At 43.4% G+C, this 24,648-nt stretch overlaps 1 non-coding gene across 1 annotated transcript; it reads left to right on the top strand.

Moving 5' to 3' along the window:
- The first annotated feature begins 24,076 nt into the window (after positions 1 to 24,076).
- trnar-ucu (transfer RNA arginine (anticodon UCU)) lies at positions 24,077 to 24,168 on the top strand. Its single transcript is given in 2 exon segments — positions 24,077 to 24,113; positions 24,133 to 24,168. It is a non-coding gene; the product is annotated as a tRNA-Arg (tRNA).
- The last annotated feature ends 480 nt before the right edge of the window (positions 24,169 to 24,648 follow it).

Raw genomic sequence — 24,648 nt, 5'->3', positions numbered from 1 at the left:
TCCTGTTCCCTGGATGCTGCCTGACCTGCTGCACTTTTCCAGCAACACATTTTCAGCTCCGCTAAAAAGTAATCGTTTAAAGCAGGTGTAAGCAACACGACGTTAATGGGGTTCACTGCGTGGAAACAGATACTTCGGTTTATCTCGTCCATGCTCACCACATAGCCAAAATTAAACAAGTCCCGTTCCGTGAGCAGTCGAACAGACGAAGTGATTCTGCCACAGACTGCGATGGCAAGCTCCGCTAAAAAGTTATCCTTTACAGCCGGTGTAAGCAACACAAAGTTATTGGGGTACATCGCGTGAAAACATGTACTTTGGGTATCTCGTCCATGCTCACCACATAGCCAAAATTAAACAGGTCCCGTTCCCCAGCATTTGGCTCCAATCCCTCGAAACCCATCCTATTCAGAAACTCATCCGATTACCTTTGCAATTTTCTGAGTGTAATAGTCTCCTTCACTTCCTCTGGTAGCTCATTCCACACACGCACAACCTTCTGTTTGGGAAATCTGCCTCAGGTTCTTTGTCAATTTCAGCCCACTCACCTTAAACCTATGCTATCGAGTTTTCAACTCACCCCAACTTGGGTAAAACACGTAAATATTCAGTTTACAACCCTTCCATAAGATCATGTCGCAGCCGTTACGCTGCATGGAAAGTCGTCCCAGCCTATTCCACTTCGCCCTACGGTACAAACATTGACTACATCCTTGTCTGCATTTTGTTAATAATTTCACGTGTCTTTTTTTAGGTTTTCAAGATGTCAATTACACTGGACAACAACGAGCGCTTGGAACCAGAAAGGTGAAACGAAGAATGGCTTCAACTTTAGTGCTGGATGCCACTGAGACGCCATCGCGGTGGTTGGGGATTGTTTCGTTCGAGTAGTTTTCATCACGTTCGCCTCACACGCGAAAAGTCCCCAGTTCGAAACTCGCCGAAACTGCTTTGTTCTTCAACTGCAGCCTTTCACATGGGCAAATACGTATCTTTCTTTCTTGCTTTCCCATCTGAAAACCTGCCTTCGAATTTGCTGGAACAAAACTGCTCTCGTAGTGAAATGTAATGCAATTCCATTTAATGACTGTACAAAGCATTGTAAAGTTTTTCTCCAACCTGGATCTGATCATATGCCATTCTGTTTGAGAGTGTAGTTACCGCCTTCTGAACCTTTCACGAAGAGCAGTACCGCATTTGCATTCCTTGCGCTGACGGCCCGGTTCAAAGACAGAGAAGAAGCTGATGCTCTGGTGTCACAGCGCACCATGAATCCCAAAATTTGTCTGTCTGTCAAATGCAATAGCTGTAGAAGGAAAAATAAAACGTGCTCCAAACTTCCCTTTATCCTTCATCTCTGGTTTTGAAGTTCTAAACTCTAGATAAAGATCCATACGAATGAGGGAATTTCCCTTCTGTTAACTCCCACCAAACTCACATCGCCTGCAACTCTTCCATATGGATACAACTCAGTTTTAGCTGGTGTAACACCACATGATCTATTCGTCTTTTCCACCACGCCATAAAACCCCGCCTTGTCTTTTCAAATGTCATTACCCCTCACTACATCGATGGATTCCTTTCCATTTTATTCTTTCCAAGTAAACACTGTCCATTCTTCCTGACGACATTTCATTCCAGTCATCGCTATCCATGTATGTTATTATCTCTTTATATTCCAGTATTGTTCATGTTGAGAAAGGATGCAGGGTCCAATGCAACAAATTAAAGTCCGCTCTAATGCTGTATACTACCATTACCAACGTAGTGAAAATGGAAGCAAGTTCTTTCAAAAGTGAATCCTTTAGTTGTCGCATTATGTATCAATCCCTGACTGGGAAGTGACTGTTTTTCAAAGCAACACAGTAAGGGAACATAGAAAGCCTAATGTTCAGAAGCTGACTATTCGCTGCAAGAAATGCACACCAAACCTCCAGGGATTAACCCTCATAGAGCAATACTTTACCCTTTTTCTCTTGATTTGCTCCTGAATAAGGCACTTTACTGACAGTCGACCCAGTTGGAGGCAAATCATATCTCTGGCGCAGTGAGGCAGCAGTGATAACCAGTGAGCCACCTTTTGGCCCTATACAATATTGCCAGGCACATGCAGACGCGTTTGAAATGCGATTCCTGTCGAAGATGCTCTACTTTTGTTATTGCCCTTATTAGGAACAATAAATCCTGATACCCTGAACAAGGAATGAACCCAAACCACAGCGGTGAAAGCGCTGCATCGTAACCATCAGTCGATCAGGGAGGACGGCATGTGCAGTTGTATCTTCTCTATGCAGCACAGCTTCTTTTCCAGCGATGAGAAATTTCTATCAAAAAAATGTTCGTGACACCGTTCTTTTACAGCACAGAATAATACATTATTTCAGTGCCAGTCAGTAAACATCCATCCATTCTCGTTTCCAGATACCAATACTTTGACCACAGCCTGACGTCTGAAGTGTTCATTTCAATGAGACTTTACATGCAAAGTTTTAATCTCAAATGAACCAGCGATGGAGACTGAACTCAGATACCGTCACATTTGTTCCTGACCTGCGGGAGAACTGAACCTCATTTTGACCCATAGAGGGAACTATACAGACACATCTTTTGATAGCGATGAATAACTCAATCGATCCCAATTTCCATAAAATGAAGAATTGAACAGTCTGGCCTCTCCTTTGTTCAGTATTAGCTTTAAATCCCGTTTCTGTTTACATAGATAAAGTGGCAGGAGACTGTCCTTCTCTGACCTCCTCAATCGTGAATATTTGGAACCTGCTAAAAGTTGATTTCTCCACCTCTGGGGCAGCCTGGCTAGCTATGCTCTTCCAGCCTCGTATCTGTTTAATTTGGATTCCAGCACATTCCTGTTTCTGCAGAAGGAATGGAAGCACAAAGCCGCATCCCTGTACGTTTTCGTCCTGCACTGTTTCACCATTACTTTACGGCTTCTACTGAGTCACGTTGTTCTTTGTGCCAAACAAAGGCATTCTTCGCATCAGAAGCTTGTCATTCTCATATTCCTCGAAAGAAAAAACACGGATGTGGACTTTCAAACTGAAACAGATGAGGCCGGGTTGCGTAAAAAAATGATTTCCAGCTGTTCCTTCAAAAATATTTCCTAACAACATGTGGAACGCACCTTCGGATGCTTGCTGCAATAGTAAAAGAAAATTCAGCAAAACTGCCGTGAGAATGGAGGCTACAAAACCAGTGCTCGAACCAGTGAGTTAACGAAGCACTAACGTCTTGAGACTGACAAAAGATTATGACCTCGAGCAGAACAAATTCTGTCAAATCAGTTTTGTGATACAAGCTTCGTTTTGTGTGACAAAATACGATTTGAAACCCACTTCTTTGATCACTTATTTGTTATAACACTTTGTCAACTTCCCAATATCTCATAATGTGACAGGGATCAACATTTGTTTAAACTCATACAGAGGAAAAGTTTTGAAGTTTCTATTATTAAAAAGTCACGTTGTAGTGTTAATACCAAATAATTGTCTTTAATTTCAGCATGTGTTACAGTTTTTCTTCATGACTTGGTGAGTAATTCCTTTCCTATAGCCCTGTGCGAATTACATAGCGATGGGATTTCATAATTTATGGCTTTGGCAGATGAAGTTTAGGCACCAAACGTGTAGGAGTTCAAATCGAACATGCTCTGGAGGTTGGAATTCGAGGGAATGCACATATCCGAGAGCACTTTAAAACATTATCTCGGGTGTCGTGTCCGCTGGGTGGGTTGGCATGCTATTGACCAGCTCTGTTTGCTCTTGAGTGGGCTGGACGACACGACAGTGATACATAGAGGGAGGACATTCAAGAGATATGTAGAAAATGATGAAACCTTTGAACTTTAGCTGCTCAGTGATGGCTGAGCAACCTTTGCTGTGAGTACACCCACATGCTGAGGAGGTATTGGAACACATCAGGATTACATGATCGGGTGAATAACCTGCAACTCATTCCCTTCCACCATGAGGAAGCCCGTGTGGAAAGATAAAGCTGCGAAGGCCGCATTGCACGTTTGTGAAAATGGGCGTTGGTAAAAATGTCATTCAGATAATGCACAATGAAACAGTGAACAGAACGCAAGTGCACCCTTGAACAGAAGCTGAGGGAGTTAGACCACAGAACATAGAACATTACAGCGCAGTACCGTCCCTTCGGTCCTCAATGTTGCGCCGACCTGTGTCCCAATCTGAAGCCCACCTTACCTACCTTATTCCATGTACGTCCATATGCTTGTCCAATGACGACTTAAATGTATTTAAAGTTCGGGAATCTACTACCGCTGCAGGCAAAACGTTCCATACCCTTACTACTCTCTGAGTAAATAAAATACCTCTGTCACCTGTCCTCTATCTATCATTGCTCAATTTAAAGCTATGCACCCTCGTGCTGGTTGTCGCCATTCTTGGAAGAAGGCTCTCCCTATCCACCCTGCCTCACCCTCGGAATATAATATATGTCTCTGAAAAGTCACTTTTCAACCTTCATCTCTCTATCGAGAAAATTACAAGTCCTGCAGCCTTTCGTCGTAAGACCTTCCCTCCATAGCAGGCTACATCCGAGTAAATCTCCTCTGCACACTTTCCAAAGCTTCCATATCCTTCTTATAATGTGGTGACCAGAACTGTACACAATACTCCAAGTGTGGCCGCACTAGAATTTTGTGCATCTGTAGCATAACCTCATGATTCCAGAACACGAGCCCTCCATTAACGAAAGCTAAAACACTGTTTGTCTTCTTAACAACTCTGTCAATCTGGCTGACAACTTTCAAGGATCTGTGTACCTGAACACCGAGATCTTTCCAGTCATCTACACTACCAGGAATCTTACCATTAATCTCGTACTTTGCATTCCTCTTACTCTGACCAAAGTGAATCACCTCACACTTGTCCGCATTAAATTCCATTTGCCACCTCTCAGCCCAGCTCTGCAGCTTATCTATATTTCGCTGCAATCTTTTTCGTAAGTCGTCACTATCCACGACTTCACCAACCTCAGTGTCGTCTGCAAACGTACTAACACACCCGTCTACGCCCACATCAACGTCGTTTATAAAACGAACAGCAGTGGACCCAACAGCGATCCTTGCGGCTCAGCACTGTTAAGTGGAATCCAGGAGCAACATTTCCCAACAACTACCACCCTGTGTCTTATTTCAGCATGCCAATTACTGACACAAACTGCTTGATCTCCAACAATCCGATTCCTCCGGATTTTTTACAATAGCCTACTGTTGGGAACCTTATCGAACGCCTTGCTGAAATCCATATACACAACATCATCTCATCTACCTGCTTGGTCACCTTCTCAAAGAACTCCATAAGGTTTTTGTGGCACGACGTAATCTTCACAAAACTATGCTGACTATCCCTAATCAAATTATTCTTTTCTAGATGATTATAAATCTTATCTCTTATAACCTTTTCCAACACTTTACCAACAACTGAAGTGGAGCTCACTGGTCTATAATAAACAGGGTTGTCTCTACTCCCATTTTTGAACATGGGAACCACATTTGCTGTCCTCCAGTCTTCTGGCACTATTCGTGTAGGCAATGACGATTTAAAGATCAGTGCCAAAGGCTCGGCAATCACCCCAATGGCTTCCCAAAGGATCCTAGGATAAATCCCATCCGGTTCAGGGGACATATCTACTTTCACACTCTTCAGGATTTCTAATACCTCCTCCTTGTGAACCTCAATCATACCTCGTCCAGTTGCCTGTATCTACGTATTCTCCTCGACAACATTGCCGTTTTCTAGACTGAATACTGTTGAAAAGTATTCAGTTGGTGCTTCCCCTATCTCCACTGACCCTGCACACAACTTCCCACTAATGATCCTGATTGGCCCTAATCTTACTCTCGTCATTCTTTTATTCCGTAAATACATATCGAAAGCCTTCGGTTTGACCCTAATCCTATCGGCCAACAATTTCTCACGTCGCCTCCTGGCTCATCTGAGCTCTCTCTTTAGGTATTTCCTGCCTACCTTGTAACCATTAAACGCCCTAAATGAGCCTTTGCATCTCATCCTAACATAAGCCTTCTTCTTCCTCTTGACCAGAGAATCTACTTCCTTCGCAAACCACGGCTCCCGCGCTCTACAGCTTTCTCCCTGCCTGACAGATTCATACTTATCATGGACACACAGTAGCATTTCCTTGAATTAGCTCCACATTTCACATGTGCCTACACTGCAGTTTCCTTCTCCATCCTATGCTTCCTAAATCCTGCCTAATCGCATCATAAATGACGTTCCCCCAGCTGCAACTCTTGCCCAGTGGTATACACCTATCTATATCTATCACAATAGTAAACTCAACAGAACGGTGATCTCTATCACCAAAGTGCTCACTTACTTCCCAGTCTAACACTTGATCGGGCTCATTACCCATTACCGAATTTAATGTGACAACGCCCCTTGTTGGCCTGTCGACATAATGAGTCAGGAACCCCTCCTGCACACAGTGGACAAAAACTGACCCATCTATAGTAATCCTACTATAGTGTTTTCTGCCAATATTTGGAAAGTTGTAGTCCCCCATGACAACTACCCTCTCACCCTCACTCCTATCGAAAATCATATTTACTATCCTTTCGTCTACATCTCTGGAATTATTCGGAGGCCTGTAGAAAACTCCAAAAAGCGTGACCTCTCCTTTCCTGTTTCTAGCTTCAGCCCATATTACATTAGTTGACGAGACCCAAACATCCTTTCTGCAACTGTAATACTGTCCTTGACCAACACAGCCACACGTCTCCCTCTTTTACCTTCTTCTCTGTTCTTATTGTAATCCTGGAATCTGCAACAACCATTCCTGTCCCTGCTCTGTTCATGTCTACGAAATGGCCACAACATCGAATTCCCAGGTACCAATGCAAGCTGCAAGTTCATCCACCTTATTGTGGATGCTCCTTGCATTGAAGCAGACACACTCCAAACCAAATTCTTGCTTGCTGGTGCCATCTTGCGCCCCTGAAGCTTGATTCTGGACCTCCCTACTCTCAACAATTTCTATACTTGAACTGCAATTTTGGTTCACATCCCCCTGCTGGATTAGTTTAAATCCACCCCAATAGCCTTAGCGAATTTCCCGCCCCCACCCAAAGATATTGGTACCCCTCTGGTTCAGATGAAGATCATCCTGCTTGTACAGGTCCCACCGACCCCAGAAAAAGCCCCAATTATCCAAGAATCCAAAACCCTCCCTCCTGCACCATCCGCGTAGCCACGTGCTCAACTCTTCTCTCTCTCTATCCATTGCTCCACTAGCACCAGAGCAGGGAGGAAATTTGAAAGAACGGATCGAAGTGTATTATGACCGTGTCGTCCAAACGAATGGTTTAGCGTTTGAGCTGCAGAAGGGCAGAGTCGTTTAAGAGTTAATGATGTTAATGAGGTGCAAGTCGGCTGACATGGTGATGATGGCGATATGTGGTTAAAAACACATCACGAGTTGAAGGATGTCACCATGGTAATGACGTATCTGTTCAGATTCAAACCAGTGCCAGCGAGAAATTTGAATCTGTGGCGAGGCATTTTCTCTTGTCACGTCGTCGATTATGCCTTCCAGCTCATCTCATCCACTTCCGTCAACCCCACTCACAAAACTCATCCCTCCAAATATGACGAGGACAGAACTTCCTTCTTCAATACTTTAAAATCTAGCAGCCTCTGTAGACATCATGTCATCCTCCGGTAATTCCATCAGCTGAAAATGAACCCCAACAATTAAGATATGCTTCCCTCCGCACCCCTATCCAGTTTCTGTAAAGATCATTCCCTCTTCCACCCCTTACAAAGTGCACGCTTCCACAAAACCACCCTTCCCTTCCTGCACCTTCTCATTCCTACACGGGATTTGGAAAACATCCACGCACACATCCGTCCTCAACTCTGTCAAAGGCCCAAAAGACACTTGCATGCCCATCAGAATTTTACCAAATTTCCACGCATGTCATTTACTGTAACAATTGCTCACTTTGCTGTCTCCTCGACATTGAAGAAATTGGATGCCTAATTACAGACCGCTTCGGAAAACATCTCCGGGACACCCGCACCAAACAACACCACTCGCTTCTGGCTGAACAGTCAACTCTCCCTCCCACACAGCAAAGTTCATTCAGGTCCAGGGTCTCCGCCGCTCTCATGAACTGTCCTGTCTGTACATCTTCCATCCCACCTATCTGCTCCAGCCTGCGCTGCGACCTTTCATCATTGTCCTCACCTCCATCAATCTATCACACTCTCCGCTACCTTGTCCCACCCCACCCGCTTCAATTTGTTTCTGTACCACCTCGGTTCACAAGCCTCTTTCCTGATGAAGCCTCGTGTCCAAAATATCGATTCTCCAGCTCATTCGTTGTTTGCCTGCCCTGCTGCGCTTTTCCAGCATCACACTTTCGACTCAGTGGCGAGGCAGTGAATTTTGATTTTGGGACTGAAGTCAGAGGCCTCAATTTTGCAATGATTGAATTGTAAGAAATGTCTGCTCCAATAGGACTGGATGTCAGACATGTCAGGACAGTGTTTGGCCTGGAGGGAACATGGAGGCGATCGTGTTCATATCCACCTGCTGACCTGCTCGTTCTCTGTGGTGGAAGTTGTGTGCATGAAAGATTCTGACAAAATTCTGGTCAAATTCTTAGTGTCGAAAATCGCTTACCTTCAGACCATATCTTCAGACAGATTCTAGAGTCTTTTGAAAGACGGTTTCACACTTTCATTTTGGGATCACATCAATTTCGCAGGATATTAGAAGGGGAGGATTTAGAAGTCAACCTCTCCACCATAATCTGATGAAGCCACGAATTTTATCCCAAATACAACTTGATCAGATTTCGAACATAAAAGGAAAAAGCTCTGGTAATAGTCTGAGATAAGTCATTCACTTATTGTGCGTGTGGACCAGGTTTTTACCTGTCATCAGACTTACACACCTCAATTGCAGTCATAGTGAGGGATGACTGTGGAAATGTAGGGATTCATTTCCCTGTCTGAGCTGAATTCCCATGGACGCAATGATACCAGGGACAAGCCATTCACCCGCTCAGAGTGTGGGAAGGGATTCACTCTGTCTCTGACCTGCTGCGACACCTGCTCATTCAAAATAATGAGAAATGATTTCAGTGTATGAACTACGGAAAATGCTTTAAAACGTCCAGCGATTGGAGAACCGAACACGACGCTCATACTAATGAGAAACCTTTTCTCTCTCAGAACGTTGGAAAATGTTATCAAACCTCTATGTGTTTCATCTCTGAGAAATATGTTCACATAAATAAGAGTCCATTAAGATATAAAGAGACCTGACGTCTGACCCACGTGCTCACCCGGAATAGAGACCTTTCCAATTCCAAATCTGTGGGACCGTGCTGCAAAGTCCGAGCGACCGGATGGCTCATTACCTTTCTCGCCATATTAACAGGTCTTTCTAAATGCCATGAATGCGGGAAGTGCTGTAGAAGGTGCTGAATACTTGCGTGTGTTCAACGTGTTCACACTGAATAAAGACATTAATCATTATAAACGTTCCTGGGGACAGTTCATCATGAACGTCATCACATTATGGAGAGAGCTATCAAATATGTAGCCTGTGGGATGTGCTCTCCAGTCTCTGTAGAACTGATTTCACATCTATATTTTCGAATTGTGAGAGACGTTTCAAGGAACCTATTCCAGGAATAGGTTTAAGCGATCATCTCAACTCTCAGTACACCAACTGGTTTGCATTTGGCCGCAAGTATTTACCTGCTCCATGTGAGCAAAACAGTTAGTTCACTCATCGACCCTGTTGAGAGAATAGAGGATCCCACTGAGGGAAGGAATTCACTCACTCATCGACCCTACTAAGGCAGCGTAGCGTTTACATATCGCAACAGCAATTGAACATTGTTGTTCTTCACATTCAGGCCTGGAATCAAAGTTGGAATATTCTAGATAACAATCAAATAAATCAGCTTTCTGTTAAATGCTTTGAGTAGGTAATGAGCAAGTTAGACGTAGTCAAGCCGGTGGAGGTTACAAGCTTGAATTTCCCTAGGCATATGTCAAGGTGCAGTATGGAAACCTGCTAAAGAAGAGGACATGGATTGAGGCTTGGCTGATTGGCAGAAGGCAGACAGTTGGGTAAAGGGGTCTTCTCCAGGATGGCAGCCCGTGACTAGTGGATTTCAGCAGGAGTCAGTGTTGGCAACACATCTATTCACATTATGTATGAAGGATCCATTCAAAGGAATTGAGGGTGTTGCTGCTCCATTTGAAGAAGATACAATGATCGGCGCAAGGGCAGATCTTCTTGTTTAAGCGGGCATGCGGCAAAATGACTTGAACAAACTGAGTGCTTTGAAAAAAATAGTTGCAGTTGTGGTACTTTGTGGAAAAGTGTGCGAACATATGATTGGTGGTAAGAGTAGTGGCACAAACAATTTTATGAAAGCAGAAAGAATTCAAAGTTCAATTTTCTCTTATGATTCATATGCAGTTTCAGTTGGTGTTTCGGAAGGCAAATACAATGCAGGCGTTCAGTTCAAGCGAATAGGAAAGCACGGGCAGAGGTTTAGACCTCAGTCAATAGGAGGCTCTGGGCAGATGCATTTGGAACATTAAGAGGAGGTGTTGGTGATGATATATTTTGAGTGGTGGATCGGAGGTTCATAATGGCTGCCTCAGTGGCGATTACCCATGTCTTGCTGGCTCAGCGATGTTGGTTTAATATCTACTTTGGATGACTGTGGATTTGGAGTTTGCACATTCCTCCCCAGACGAAAGATGTGCGGCTGACGTTCTTTGGTCATGGGAAATGCAGAGTTTCAGGAATTGAGTAGAGGTGTGAGTTTGAGTGTGATTCCCTTCGCAGGATTAGTGGGGGCTTCTTGGTCCAAATGGTCGTTCCACATTGTAGGTATTCCGTTAGAACAATGTTGGTTGCTGAGATTTACGCCTTGTATAAGACTTTTTTTTTAAAAAAGGGGACAGCTTCCATATAAACACAGTGAATCTCTTGAACGATATAAGGAGTGGAGGGGCATTCTTATGGAGGATATTATAAAGGTCAATCGAGGATATGAGATGTCATCAGAACATAAAGCTAAGTATAATAGAAAGAGAAGCTACAATAATTAAGAACTTGAGACTAAATAGGACTTTAAGATTAAAGAGCTCACATTTGTCTTGAATCTCAGCAGATGGAGAGACATATAATGTTCACTTCACGTCAGTTTACACCATGGAGAACGACATAACGGGTACAATTAAATATTGATGTTTTGAAAGTCGTTCACATTGAAAAGAGGAAGGACTGGAGGACCTGGAAAATATAAAGTTGGATATTTCCCTGGGATCTAATCTCCTGTATCGCGGAAATTTGTGGGAAGTTCGGGAAAGAAACCTTTGGAACTTTCGTAGAAATATTTTTATCATCTATTATGACGAGTGGGCCGCCGAATGACCAGAGGATAGCTATTGTGCCTTTGTTTAGAAAGGAATTCACGCAGAAGCCTGGGAGCCATAGGTGATTGTGTCTGGTTATGGTCGTGGGTAAGTTGTTTGGTACAATTCTAAATGATAGGATTTATATGAATGTTTAGATACAAGGAATGAATCAGGATAATCAGGCTGGTTTTGCACAGAATTGATTGAGTTTTTTTAGGGCGTAACCAAGAAGATCAATGAGGACAAAGTAACAGACTTTGCTCATTTGGACTTCAATAAAACATTTTACACGGTTCCACATGGTTGACTAATTCATAAAGTTAGATCGCATGGAGTTAAATGGAAGTTTTCCACTTAGATATAAAATTAGTTTAACAGAAGTATGCTGAGAATAGTTGTGTAGGGTCGTTTTGAGGCTGAAGGACTGTATCCAAAGGTGTCCCATTTGCTGAGAGCACATTCATTTTTTTACATTTAATTGAATGTTTTAGGTGGCAAGATAGGAATAAATTTGCAAAATTGATATTAGAAGGTTGTGAAGCGATTTTCTCGTCAGGTCAGTTTCTCTCTGGCCTCGAGTTTAAAATGCATGTGGGAGAGGAGTGGAGACGGGTCATTCGTCCATCGTGAAGCGCACGATATCAGGCATACATCTATTCTAGTCCCGGTTAGAAGCAGTTACCTTCTTCCTGTGATCTTAAATGACATAACAATGGTACTGAAGGTTGACCTGGTCACACTGTTGTAACCCCTTTGAGGAGCGTATTCTCATGGTCACATACCGAAGCAGTCACACAGGCACATTCCCCGAAAGTGACAGTTTCCTCAGGATTCTCTCCACTTCATGTGCTTTACGTCTGTAAGTTTCTCCAGAGAAAGGTGGCTTGAAGTGGAAGACAAGGCACTTCGCCAGAAAATGTGCACCGTTGTGCTGAGCCACGATATGAAATGGATACTGAGCTGAAATAATCGAACACGATTCTCATGTGTAACTTTCAATAACAGAAATCCCACCAAAACAAACCGTCTGACTCCTGGGGTCTCATCTTGTTCTATTTCAGCCTCTGTCACACCTCCACTTTCCCCTGAACGTCCAGTCCCGATGTCAATGAGCTGTTTGATATAAACACAGGCACATCGAGAAAGTAATCTTTATCTCACAAGCAGAGCCAGGGAATGTAAGCTGCAAGAGCTTGCTCTCGGCTGAGTAATGAGACATCACGGTCTCATCGTCCTGATTGTCAGATAGACTGATTCCACAAATATGCACCGTAATAGTTATTACCAATTGAAATTGGTAATTGGTGCCAATGAATACCGTGACTATCAGAACTATCGGGGAGAGTAGTTTCGACCTCTTCCTCACCGAGGAACATTTTGCAAAGGATGTCCTGTTACTTCACAAACTGACCACCTCGCAGCTGGCCATGGAAGTGTCTAGCACAAAAATGCCCTTTGGCCCACTAAGTCTGCGCCAGTCCAACACAATCCCCTGAACGGTTGTTATCTCATTTGGCGTCACTTTTGTCAGAGAGGGAAACGTATTCAGTAATGGAAGTTTACAACTAAATGGATCTTACCTGCTTTTTCTCTCCTGACAGGCGGTTGGTTGCAGATGATTAACGTTCCTTGCCTGAGTTATACACATTTCACCTTATCCTGCGATTTGAATTTGAAACAAGAAAGCAGGGAACAAGCACTCTTCAAATTCACTCTCGGCTCTCAATTACAGTCAGAAAATACTTAACTGCAATGAGAAATCCTTAGTGGAATTAACGTCCATCGCGTCAACACTTGGCCACAACTGCAGAAGCGCGCTACTAAATTCGTTTCAAGTTTATTTGTTTGAATTCAATCACCACAGTTTCGATAGGGTTAAACGTCAGGTCATGTTTGGACTGTGTAAACAATCTCGATGGTTGAAATGGTCATTCATTTAAAAAGAAAGGAGAGATTGCAGGAAAAACTAAACAGATCTGGCAGCATCTGGGGAGAGATAAACAGAGACAACGATTCGGAGCTTCTCCAGGAGTTTTTCAGAACTCCATTTTCTTTCACATCTAATGTCATACCTGCCGAGTTCCTTGAGCTGTTTCGGTTTTTGTTTGAGAGTCGGAGTGTCCACAACCCTTCACAAGCCATTCAAAAATACAGAAATGCATTTGTGTTTCCTCACTGATTTGGTTTCCGTTTGGCTACATATTACTGACCCTATTAAAAACCAGAAAGTGCACAGCAAAGGAGGTAGATGGATAAGAACAGCGACCGCTCCATGCGTGGGTGCACCCTCTCGGTTAACAGCCAGACGAGAAGACTAATTGCTTCACAGAGTCCCTTGTAGCAGGCCCCTTGCAGGATCTCCTAAAGCAGACTGTTAATGAATTCAAGCTTTTGCCTATCCTTCGCAAAACGAAAATTGTCTTCAATTGGTTTGACGTTTCCAAAATTAATCCTGGAGCATTCATTGTGGACAATGGGAACAGTTTGATCTCACACTTTGCAGACACATACATGTCACCAGGAACTAGCTCTCCTAAAAGCGGAACCTTCTCCCTTCGAGCCTTTTGAGGAATATTTTTCTGAACTCGGTAAAATCTCGGAACTGTGCGGTAAAAAAAAACAGATTGTGTGAGAACAGCTGTCGCTCTGTTCCTGGGTCGTGGGAGAACAGCAACCTGTCAGTGAAGAGCCGAAAACAATGACTCACCTCGCGACAGAGACTGTTGATCCAATGGCTTCAATGATCCCCGAATGCAAGCTGCAGCCTGCTCCTCACATATTTACAAACATCTTTAATTAGTATGTAGTTTCCAAAGTAAATCCTGGGCAATTCACGATGAATACATGGGAATAAGCTGATACCACCCTTTACAGCCACATGCATGACACCGGAAATAAGTTATCCTCCTACAGAGATCGCCTCATTTCCAGCCTTTCAGTGTCCTACCTGTTCCCGTATTTTCTAATTGCCCCGGAGCTGAGATGAGATTTGACTTCCTGACGTGCAGGAACAGAATCCTTCAATGTCACAGATCAATTCAAGTCCGGAGTACATCAATTCAAGTCCGGAGTACACCGGCCTCCGAAAGAACAGAAAGATTTCTAAACTGTCTCTGCCCAGCCGGCCAGTTAACCCTTCATTTTCCACTGAATCCGCGCCCCAAGGAATATCTAAAAATTCACAAAGCTCGACGCTGGGATTTCTGTTTTGCTTGCTGAAAGGTTTCCCATTTGACAATTGGCAACATTTTCCTAGAATCTTTTCACAATCCTCTGCTTTGCACCATGTAGAGAGATAAATTAAACTCCTTTTGTGGAGAGATTCACGACTCTGGAAATATTTTCTTTGGAGCAAGTTTTCTGTATGTCAAGAAATGAGCAGACCTGAGAACATATCGATTTGTTGGGATGGTTTTTCTGGAGTTGCAGAGATAACTCATCCAACAAGAAATCATTTAAAATCAACTGTGAGTGAAACATGCTCGGTATTGATGAGAGATTGAATGCATATAACGGATCCATTTTCATGAGCAGAGAGATTAATAACATGGAAATAGTCGAGTGAAAAAAGATGCACTTCTATCGCGCCTTTCAGCTCCACTCCAATCACAGGCACTGAAGCACCTGTGAAGCAGATGTGTCATTGTCAGTAATAATGTGCTCATCAGGGCAGTTTGTTCAAACAAAGGTTAAAAAAGAAAACTCAGAACTGGCACTGGAGAGAGCAGTGGGAATATGTTTTACTTTAAAAGTTTGTTCTGTTCTACTTTATATCCAGAATAGTGAAGGACCGGAGATCCCAATCTCAGGGGAAGGGGTTACCCACATAAGAAATAAATGAGGAGGATGTTCTCACATTCAGAGGGTTGCAAGTATGTAGAAACATTTACAGCAGAGGCCTTTCAAGACTGAGTATATTCAAGGCTTCAATTATCTCTCTGTTAATAGCATAGAGAAAGGGGCAGTGTAAAATGTGTCCAAATTTGCTGGCAATACACATGCGTGGGAGAGAATGTTATGATGAGATCGTGGCAATATGAATAGGCATATAGATAGATTGGGTGAGTGGGCAAAAACTTGTCAGATGCAATTACATGTCCGGATTATGAGGTCATGCACGTTGGTTGGAAGATTCAAAACACAGAGAACCATTAAAACCGACAGAAAGTAGAAGAAACGTGTGACAGTGTTTTCTTATATACTCCACAAACAAAATTTAGTATCATATTATTTCCATGATAAAAAGGATGGCTCCCTTTACGATTGCTAACAATGAAAGAGATGGTTTCCCAGGAAAGAAAAAAAAATAACTGAAACTAATAGCCAAATCGAAAATTTAGAAAAGACTTGGATCGTTCCAATAGACGATGTTAATGTTTATGGTTCTCTACCATTTGTTTACAAAGGGGCTGGGTGTGGGAATTAGGGGAACTGCGGAGTGGAAGTCAGATTACCCATGATTACACTCATCCTTCATCTGTCTTCGTTATTTTGTACGTTTTATTTCGCATTTTGCTTCCTATGAGTGCCCTTGTAAACTGTACCCGCTGGTGACTTATTTCCCTGGTTGTTTTTCATCACAACCCGAAAGTAATCAACATTCGTTTCTCCTGAATCTCGGTAATCTCTGATCAAATGTCACCAGCACATCGACATTTTCCACGTCGGTCTGCCTTCTTGAAATATTAATTGATTTGCCACTGTGTTACTGTTGCATAAATCAAGAATAAATCAAACCGCACCAATAGCATCTAGGATGTAAACGCAGATAACTGCAGCCGCTCCCCAGACTACCGCAAACGGTGCGATCTCAGAAGCACACATTGTACATCCAGGAAACTCAAAACAACAGAAACACACTTTTGGGCTGTTTCTCAATCAGCAATCGAATTTTACATTGGTAATGTCAACAGTTCCCTCACACAAGGAACTACCTAATGCTGCAGACGGAGGATAAAGTGTGGACTGTAGATACTGGAGATCAGAGTCAAGAGTGTGGTGCTGGAAAACACAGCAGATCAGGCAGCATCTGAGGAGTAGCAGAATCGACGTTTTGGCCGAATGTCTAATGAAGTATTCATGTAAGAAACATCCATTCTCCTGCTTCTTGGATGCTGCATAACCTGCTGTACTTTTCCAGGAACACATTCTCCATTGCTGCAGACTGTCACACATTGCGAGATTCCAGCCACGGAATCAGCGACACTCAGTGTCATGAGTCAACTTACTGCGGACACCTGGCAGTGGTGTTTCATGTCAAGTTGATCTTCAAGAATGCGTATCGTGAGTTGTCTGTCCTGTATAATGTTTCCTGCAGTCACGACATGCAATACTTTTTTTTTTCAAATTTGTCTTGCCTATGATGGGTATTTGGTCCATTTTTTGGTGAATTGTTTCAAATATGTCTTTCGCTTTATGCTGTCTCATAACTCTGAGTGGTCAGAGGAGTCTGGCTGTACATGCTGAGACATACTTTTACGTATCATTTAGAGAGCTTGGTTTGTTGGGTAATGGCATGTCCTCCTGGCGTTGGTTTTGACAAGAATCTGCGGGAATATCTATTGTTGCAAAATATTTCTGGAAGATCCACTAAACAACACAACCAGCTGTTCCAAGTAGCAATGCACAGCGATGACGAGGACAACAAATTCGACTGTGACAACACAAATACATTGGGGCCAGCTAAACAGAGTGAAGCCAGAGAATGTCTGGAATGACGAGACTCGTCCAATGACTCCATTAAAAAACAAGTTGATCTGGACTCAATATATTGGGACATGCAAATTAACAACAAGAAACAACAATTGAATGCAGTGGGAAATAAATCAAATCAATTCGAAACGCTGCAGGACAGCAGAGCTTCACATGAGTTTCATCTGCCTTGAAGATATCACCGAGAAAGGGGAGGAAAGGTCCGCAAACCAACTTCCCAAATCCATCGAACTTCCCCACACCATCTGCATCCTTCACCTGAACAACAGATTTTTACACAAACCTTGAAACTCTGAAATAGTCAGAGCTGCCCCAGCGGGAAAATGAAAACTGGCATCCAACGTGACAACTGAGGTTACCAAACGCCACCAGTTGGATGTCAGAACTAACTGAGGCTGCACGCTACTTGTGCATCCCCTTGTCAATAACAACCTGCTTGATTATCCTCATCCCATTTTCCATCATTTACCGTTGTATGCCTTAAGCATTACAAATTCACAGTTAAGTATCTCTGAAGATTATTAGAATTTCTGCCGCTCTGACTCATAGGGACAATGATGTCTGGATTCCAATGACTCGCAAGCTGATAAAGATTTTTTTATGTAGAGCTACTCGAACGTTTATGACTCTTATCTTAAATCTATGATTGATTGATCCATCCATCATCGAGAAATATTTCGTTAAGTGTACCCAATCCATTAGATTAGATTACATTACAGTGTGGAAACAGGCCCTTCGGCCCAACAAGTCCACACCGACCCGCCGAAGCGAAACCCACCCATACCCCTACCCCTACATACCCCTTACCTAACACTACGGGCAATTTCCCATGGCCAATTCACCTGACCCTGCACATCTTTTGGACTGTGGGAGGAAACCGGAGCACCCGGAGGAAACCCACGCAGACACGGGGAGAATGTGCAAACTCCACACAGTCAGTCGCCTGAGTCGGGAATTGAACGCGGGTCTCAGGCGCTGTGAGGCAGCAGTGCTAACCACTGTGCCACCGTGCCCCTTATTATTTCCTACATCTCAATACTGTCTCCGCTCAATCTCTCCTGCTCTCACAAAAGCAAAGCCAGTCTGTCGAAACTCTTTCATAGCTGAATTTCTTCAGTCCAGACAATATATTGGCAAATCACTTCTGCACCATTTCCACAGCTCTCATGTCGCTTATTTTATGTGAATTGCAGAATTATACATAACACTCTAGCAAGAGACGAATAAAGACTGGAAATAAATGTGGGGAATTCTCAAACATTGGTCTTTTCCAATAAAGTCTCTTTTCCTCGATACTGTTCTGCGTCCTTTTCATGAATCCAGTGCTCCAATAATATCTGGTCCATACAAATCAAACACTTTACATGAGGATTAATAACCCAACCACATTATCTGATTGCATTAAGTGGCTTAAAGCTCCTCATGGTGGTATTGGTGCAAGTTCACATAAGAAGAGTGACAGCTGCAGCACTTACTTAACGGTGTCAATGTGAAAGTGAATGTTACTTTGTGCAAAGCCCCAGTGGCATGTGAGGAAGGATAGAATGGAAGAATGGTGATTGGGAAAGGGAGACACTTCTCTGAGATTATGTACAGATAAAGGTTGAAGCAAGAAAATCATCACCTTCGAGAGCATTTTACCCTTAAAAATTGATTTCTTCCTTTCTGCGTTTGTTTTGCAAGTGTTATGTGGAGTAACATGGAACAAATGCGCATTGCTGATACTCGGATTTGAATGCAGGTTGCTTCGGCCACAATGCAGAGGATGAGCCACTATACAATCACATGAAAAAATAACCAACAGTAAACGCAATAAATGCAATGACTGAGATTGGCGAGGAACAGCACCACATGCACAAAGGATAACCTACTGAGATTGGGTTGTATCGTCATCTTCGATGTCCTCAGTGGCAGTGGAAAGTCCATCATTGAGAATGTCGAAGACTGATTTCGATAGATTTCGAGAAAAGATGAATTTTACAGGCTTAGCAAACAAATTGGTGAAATGTTGGTTTAAATAACAACGAAGTTTCTCATCATTACGAAGGTTGTAACTACGGTTACACACTTCAATCACACTGGCTTCCAGGTCTGGAATAACAGAAATTTGGCGACGCAGTGGTGAAGATCCGATCGGAATTTGAGAGCGGAATGAATGCGAGAATCTTTACTCTTTCTGCCACTGACCAAGTCCGTGAGCATGCAATTCTTCTATGAAGGCAGAGATGTGCGTGAAAAGCCCAGGATGGGAGCTCCAAACGAGGCTGGAGCAACTGGAATAGAGAGCTGTGGGAGAAAAGGCTGGGAGTTCTAACCTTATCTGAATACACTTCAATTGACATGGCGCAGTAACCTAGGATTGATGGAGAGTATCTTGAGCCATTTTAATCTGAACTGAAATAGTTTTTGACAGCATACATTTTTGTGGATTGAGGGAGGATCTGCCCCAGGGAATTGTCACAATTATAAATAAACATTTCGCAAAGACTGAACTCGGCTAGGTGTGTCCGAGCGTTGTGAAATTGGCTAAATCTCAGTGCACTCTGACATTTCTCATATTCTGACTTTGCAGTCGGTTGATTTTCGGGAAGGAATTTTTAAAATATTTTTCTGTTATTGAAATTCCTGCTAGCTTGTTCTGGTCTGGTCATTGATGTAACATGAACAACCGAACATTAATATGATTTTGGGTTTCTGTTCGACGTTCCCTCGAATTATGGAAGAACAACAGGACAGCAGAGGTGAAATTTATCAGAACAGCAGTGATCAAATTGAATGAATGGGCAGACAGAGGATGAATGGAAGCTTCATGGGGATAAATGTATTTTCTTTGCCAATGAAAGTACCCGCATCACAAAGTGTCTCACCTGGACTGACAGAAATCAAGTCTATAAGTCCTTATAAACTTGAGGTGGGGAGAATGTAAACACAGCCAGCTCCAAAAAAAAGAAACATTTGTTCTTTTCTGAATCTCAGTCCCGGACTGACTAAGATGACCTTTGGAAAATTATTTTGCACAATGTCCGAGGAGGACTTACAGATTCGACCACGGAAACCAAATTAAATATCAAGATCGCTACACTCCCCCCCCCTTTTGACACATGGTCCTCACTGTGTATTAATTGGCACGGAATGGGAATAATAATCGCGTTGACAGGGTTTACCAATGGGGCCACACCACACCCATTCCCTCATTCTGCACCCTGCCATTGTCCATTCACGCTTGTCCTTCGGCGTGGCCTGCGACTCGACCTCCCATAAGTCTGCTTTAGATTACAAATAATTGACATACACATGTCAACTGATCACTTGGCGGCTGCTGGGCTGCTGTCCTTCCCGAAGAGTTTGCATTCGCATTGCCTTGAGAAAGGGAATCGTACTTTTTCGTGTGGGCTTCACATTTACAGACAACGAATGATTTAGGCGGTAGGACCGCTTCCAGGAGGTCAGAAGTCAGACCACGGTGTATTTTGGGCTTTCCAGTGGAGGTCAAGAACCCCCTGTGTTTCCACAGAGTTCCACAATTATGTACAACCCCGAATGCATACCTGCAGTCTGTGTAAATATTCTCTATCATTCACTCAGCCAATTGACATGCCTCAGTCAAGGCAATCAGCTTTGTTGCTTGAGCTGACAGATGACAAGTGAGTGATTCCGCTTTGACTACCTCGTGGCTATTTACTACAGCATACCAAACACCATTGTGGCCTATCCGTTTGCCCCTGAATGCGGACCCATTCACAAAAAAACGCAATATCCTGATACTGTGTTTGTGAAGCCTGCACGCCTGGTCTTGGTGAGTTACAGCGACACAGTCATGTGGGTCTCTGTCTCCTGTTGTGGCGAGAAGGCTAGCAGCATTACGGACGTTACATCTCGTTATTGTAATGTTAGGCATCTCCAATAGTACAGTATTGTTTCTGAGCCAACGTGCTGCAGACATGTGTGCTGTGTTTTACTCGAAAAATAGTAAGGATCCATGTGGGACCAGGAGGCTTAATTCTCCAAAGCCGACTGTGTCCCTGGACGCTACAACAAACTTTTGAAGCTGCAAACACGGCTTGCAGGCATATAGGCAATCCTGCCGCTACGGGGTCTAGGTTTAGCCAAAATGTAAGCTACCTGCCTCAATTTTCCCACATTCTCCTGCATCCGATCAGATGTCATGCATCTACCGTTTGTACAAAAGGCTTGTTTTGATTCTGACCCCCAGTGTAGGTGTGATTTTGGAGCGCATGTTCAGCTGCAACGATCTCTGGTTCTGAAACTCTAAGCCATTGGAAATTTCATTTAGAGGCGCCTCAAGGGTTGTGTAATGTGGGATAAAAAATCGACAGTAGGAGTGCAAGACCAAAAAGAATAGCACTTGTTACTTCGTGTGAGGCTTTGGAATTTGCAAATTGCTTGAACTTTGTCTTGACCAATGCACTTCCCTGATTCAGACAAGAAATGACCAAAGAACTTCACCTGTTGTTGCACAAATTGTAGATTTGCGACACAAGATTTGTGCCCATTCACGGCGAGATGGCAGAGCGACACAAGCGTATCTTTCTCACATTGTTCCTCTGTTGGTGCTGCTATTAAGCATTCGTCTACATACTACAGAAGCGCTGACCCCGTGGTTAAAACACAAATCTCCCGACTCCAGCATCGAGCCTCATTAATTATGATGGGGGACTTACAGTCACCTTGACAAAGTCGCTTGAGTGTATATGATTTTCCGTTGAGTGGAAAAGTGAACCAGAATTGACTTTCTGGGTGTACCGGTACACTAAAGAAGATATTTGATAATTCCGTGGCAGAAAACCATTTACTGTCAGGTGGAATTCGAACTGAAATAGTACAAGGATTAGGAACATTTGGGGCGGGCGGAACAACAGCATAATTGACTACCTGCTGGTCTTGAACAAAGCTCCGTTTCCCCGATTCACCTGGAATGTTTGCCTTTTTGACCAGAAAAATGGGGGCTCTCACCGGTGATTATCCACAGGGGATTATCACTCAAGCTTTCAGGAGGGATGCAAAGTAGTATCCTTTGGCAGTCTCGTGTTTTAACGGGTCTCGTGCTCTGCATGGGCGATACTCAGATTTCCGGGCTATCCTTATGGGTTCACAGCTTCCTATGAACCCCACATCACGTTTGCCTTTTGCCCTGCACTCAGTAGTGACCCTTCTTAATCTTGGGTCCGAAACATCTACCATAACTAATCGCCAGGCTACCCTTTTGGCGGGGGTTACCTGGACTGCTCTGTCTGCCTGAGTTAGCCAATTTAGTTTCTTCATATCTGTCCTTATGTGTGTATTGAATCAGGTACTCACGTCGTCGCTGAAAACACAATCTTTCGTTTTTTTGTGCCTGCAGTATGCATCGTCTCAAATCCTGCCACCTCTCGCTGGATGCCTTCGCCAATGGTACGTGAGGAAAGGTGTCTTCCACATCAAAAGGATTTTTTTTCTCATTCCTTGACTGTTTGTCCCTGGTATGGTAGTTTACTGGCCTTGTATGTCTGCTATTATTTCGGTTTAACTTTACTTTTTTTTTTGTCTGTCTGCAACACATGCCTCTGCAAAGTCAAATAATTACTTATTTGTTTCCCTGTGCTTTTATTGGATTTAAAATAAATGTTAATTTACCATTACAATGGGCATTAAATTATTTTACAGGTTGCAGTAACAGCGAGGGCCGAAGTGCCTGTACTGCATTGTGACGTTTGTTGTTGTCAGTTACGTTTCCTGCTGGTTTCAGATATTTCTCCTCACTCTGGAAGCTCCCGGTCGCATGGTGCAGAGATTTCTCTGCACTTCAGCTAATCGAGGCAACTGTATTTCCTGCTCAGAATGTGATCTCTCTCCAATGGAGAGAGGAACATTAAGTCGGTGACAAAGCTGAGATCACTTACGTTCTGTCCAGAATCAACAAATACCATCCCGATGTTCCAGTTCCTGTAACTTCAACATTACACTATGTTCCCACCCTTCAGGCTCTCTGCTTATATTCCTGATGAAAGGCTGTTTGCCGAAACGACGATTTCACTGCTCCTCGGGTGCTGCCTGAACTGTTATGCTTTTCCAGCACCACTCAAATCTAGACACTGTGTTCCCAAGCCATCATTTCAGTCTCTGGTCTGCTGCAGTGCTCCTTCAAGACACAACATAAGCTGTAAGATACGCAACTAATTTTCTACCGACAGACCATGAAAACTTTTGGACCCAACATCAAGTTCAATAATTTTAGAAACCGTCTGCCGTCTTACACATACTTCACCCACCCTCCCTTCCCATTAGTTCTGAAGACGGATCATTGGACTCGAAGCGTTAACTTTCCTTCCTCAGCAGAGATAGACAAGAGCTCCTGATTTTGTTCGGACCTTTTGGTTTTTCTTCTGAGAACTTTGTTTTTCTCTTGTAATCGCCAGATACTGGAAGCGTCTGAATGCAGGAGGAGAATTTCACAGGAGATGAAAAGAATGGCAAGGATTTGACCACTCCCATTGTGAAGGTACGCGAGCTAGGTTGGGGATGTAACTCTAAGCGCAGAGAAGGCTGAATAAGAATCCGATTAACGTGCTCATTTTATGAAGAGGATAGATATGTGCGACAGGGATAAGCCTGTATTGGGAAGGAACAGAGTAACATAAATGAAAGACAGGAGACAAGGAGGAGATTTGGGAATAATACTTACACCTGTAGAGTATTGATTATCTGGAAATTATTATCTGAACATGTGGTAAAGGTAAGTGTCATGAGAACGTTTCAGCAGTCTGTAGCTGAACACTTGATGAGCCAGAGCACCAGTGGATAAGGACCAGGTACCAGAAAGTGTGACGAGGACAGACAGGCGCGAGATTGGTGTCCTGAATGCAATGCATCAAAGGCAAACTTGTGGGCTTAACGGCAACATAAGGCGCGGCTCTGTGGCGCAATGGAAAGCGCGTTGGACTTCTACATCTCTATTCAGGTTGCGATTCAAAGGTTGTGGGTTCGAATCCCATCAGGGTCGTGTTTTAATTTATGTTTTGCAAAGTGGTCAGACCAGACTCGGCTGCTCATCTGCAAAACCGGTAATATTCGTGCATAAACCGAACTGTCTCGAAACGGAACACTTTCCTCCCACAGATGTACATTATCGATGTCTATTTATGGTAGAGATCGATAAATGCCTGTTAGCCAGTACGACGTTGTGGATGGGCTGGAAAAAGACATACAATTGTTGTGTGAGCCATGATGATATCAAATTACGTGGCAGGACAGGATCGGTGTTAAGAATGGCCTCCTTCTGCTCCTTTGTGTCTGTGCCATTTCTGGCCAAGATTTTTAAATAATCACATTGAGGACAATATGAAGTAAACGCCAAATAATATTTTGGTCTCATCTCCACTTTGCTTCCCTCCCGGCTGGAATCGACAGCTCTTGTTTCAGCTTTAGATCAGACAGCGGAGGATTCTCACAAGTTCTCCTTCAGGCTTAATGTTCCTTCACA

Source organism: Chiloscyllium plagiosum, unplaced genomic scaffold (assembly GCF_037043375.1).
Source record: "Chiloscyllium plagiosum isolate Xiang-an unplaced genomic scaffold, Cpla_swu_hap1 HiC_scaffold_47, whole genome shotgun sequence".
Taxonomy (NCBI): Eukaryota; Metazoa; Chordata; class Chondrichthyes; order Orectolobiformes; family Hemiscylliidae; genus Chiloscyllium; species Chiloscyllium plagiosum.
The sequence above is the reverse complement of the archived record's forward strand: the minus strand, read 5'-3'. Positions and strand labels throughout refer to the sequence as shown.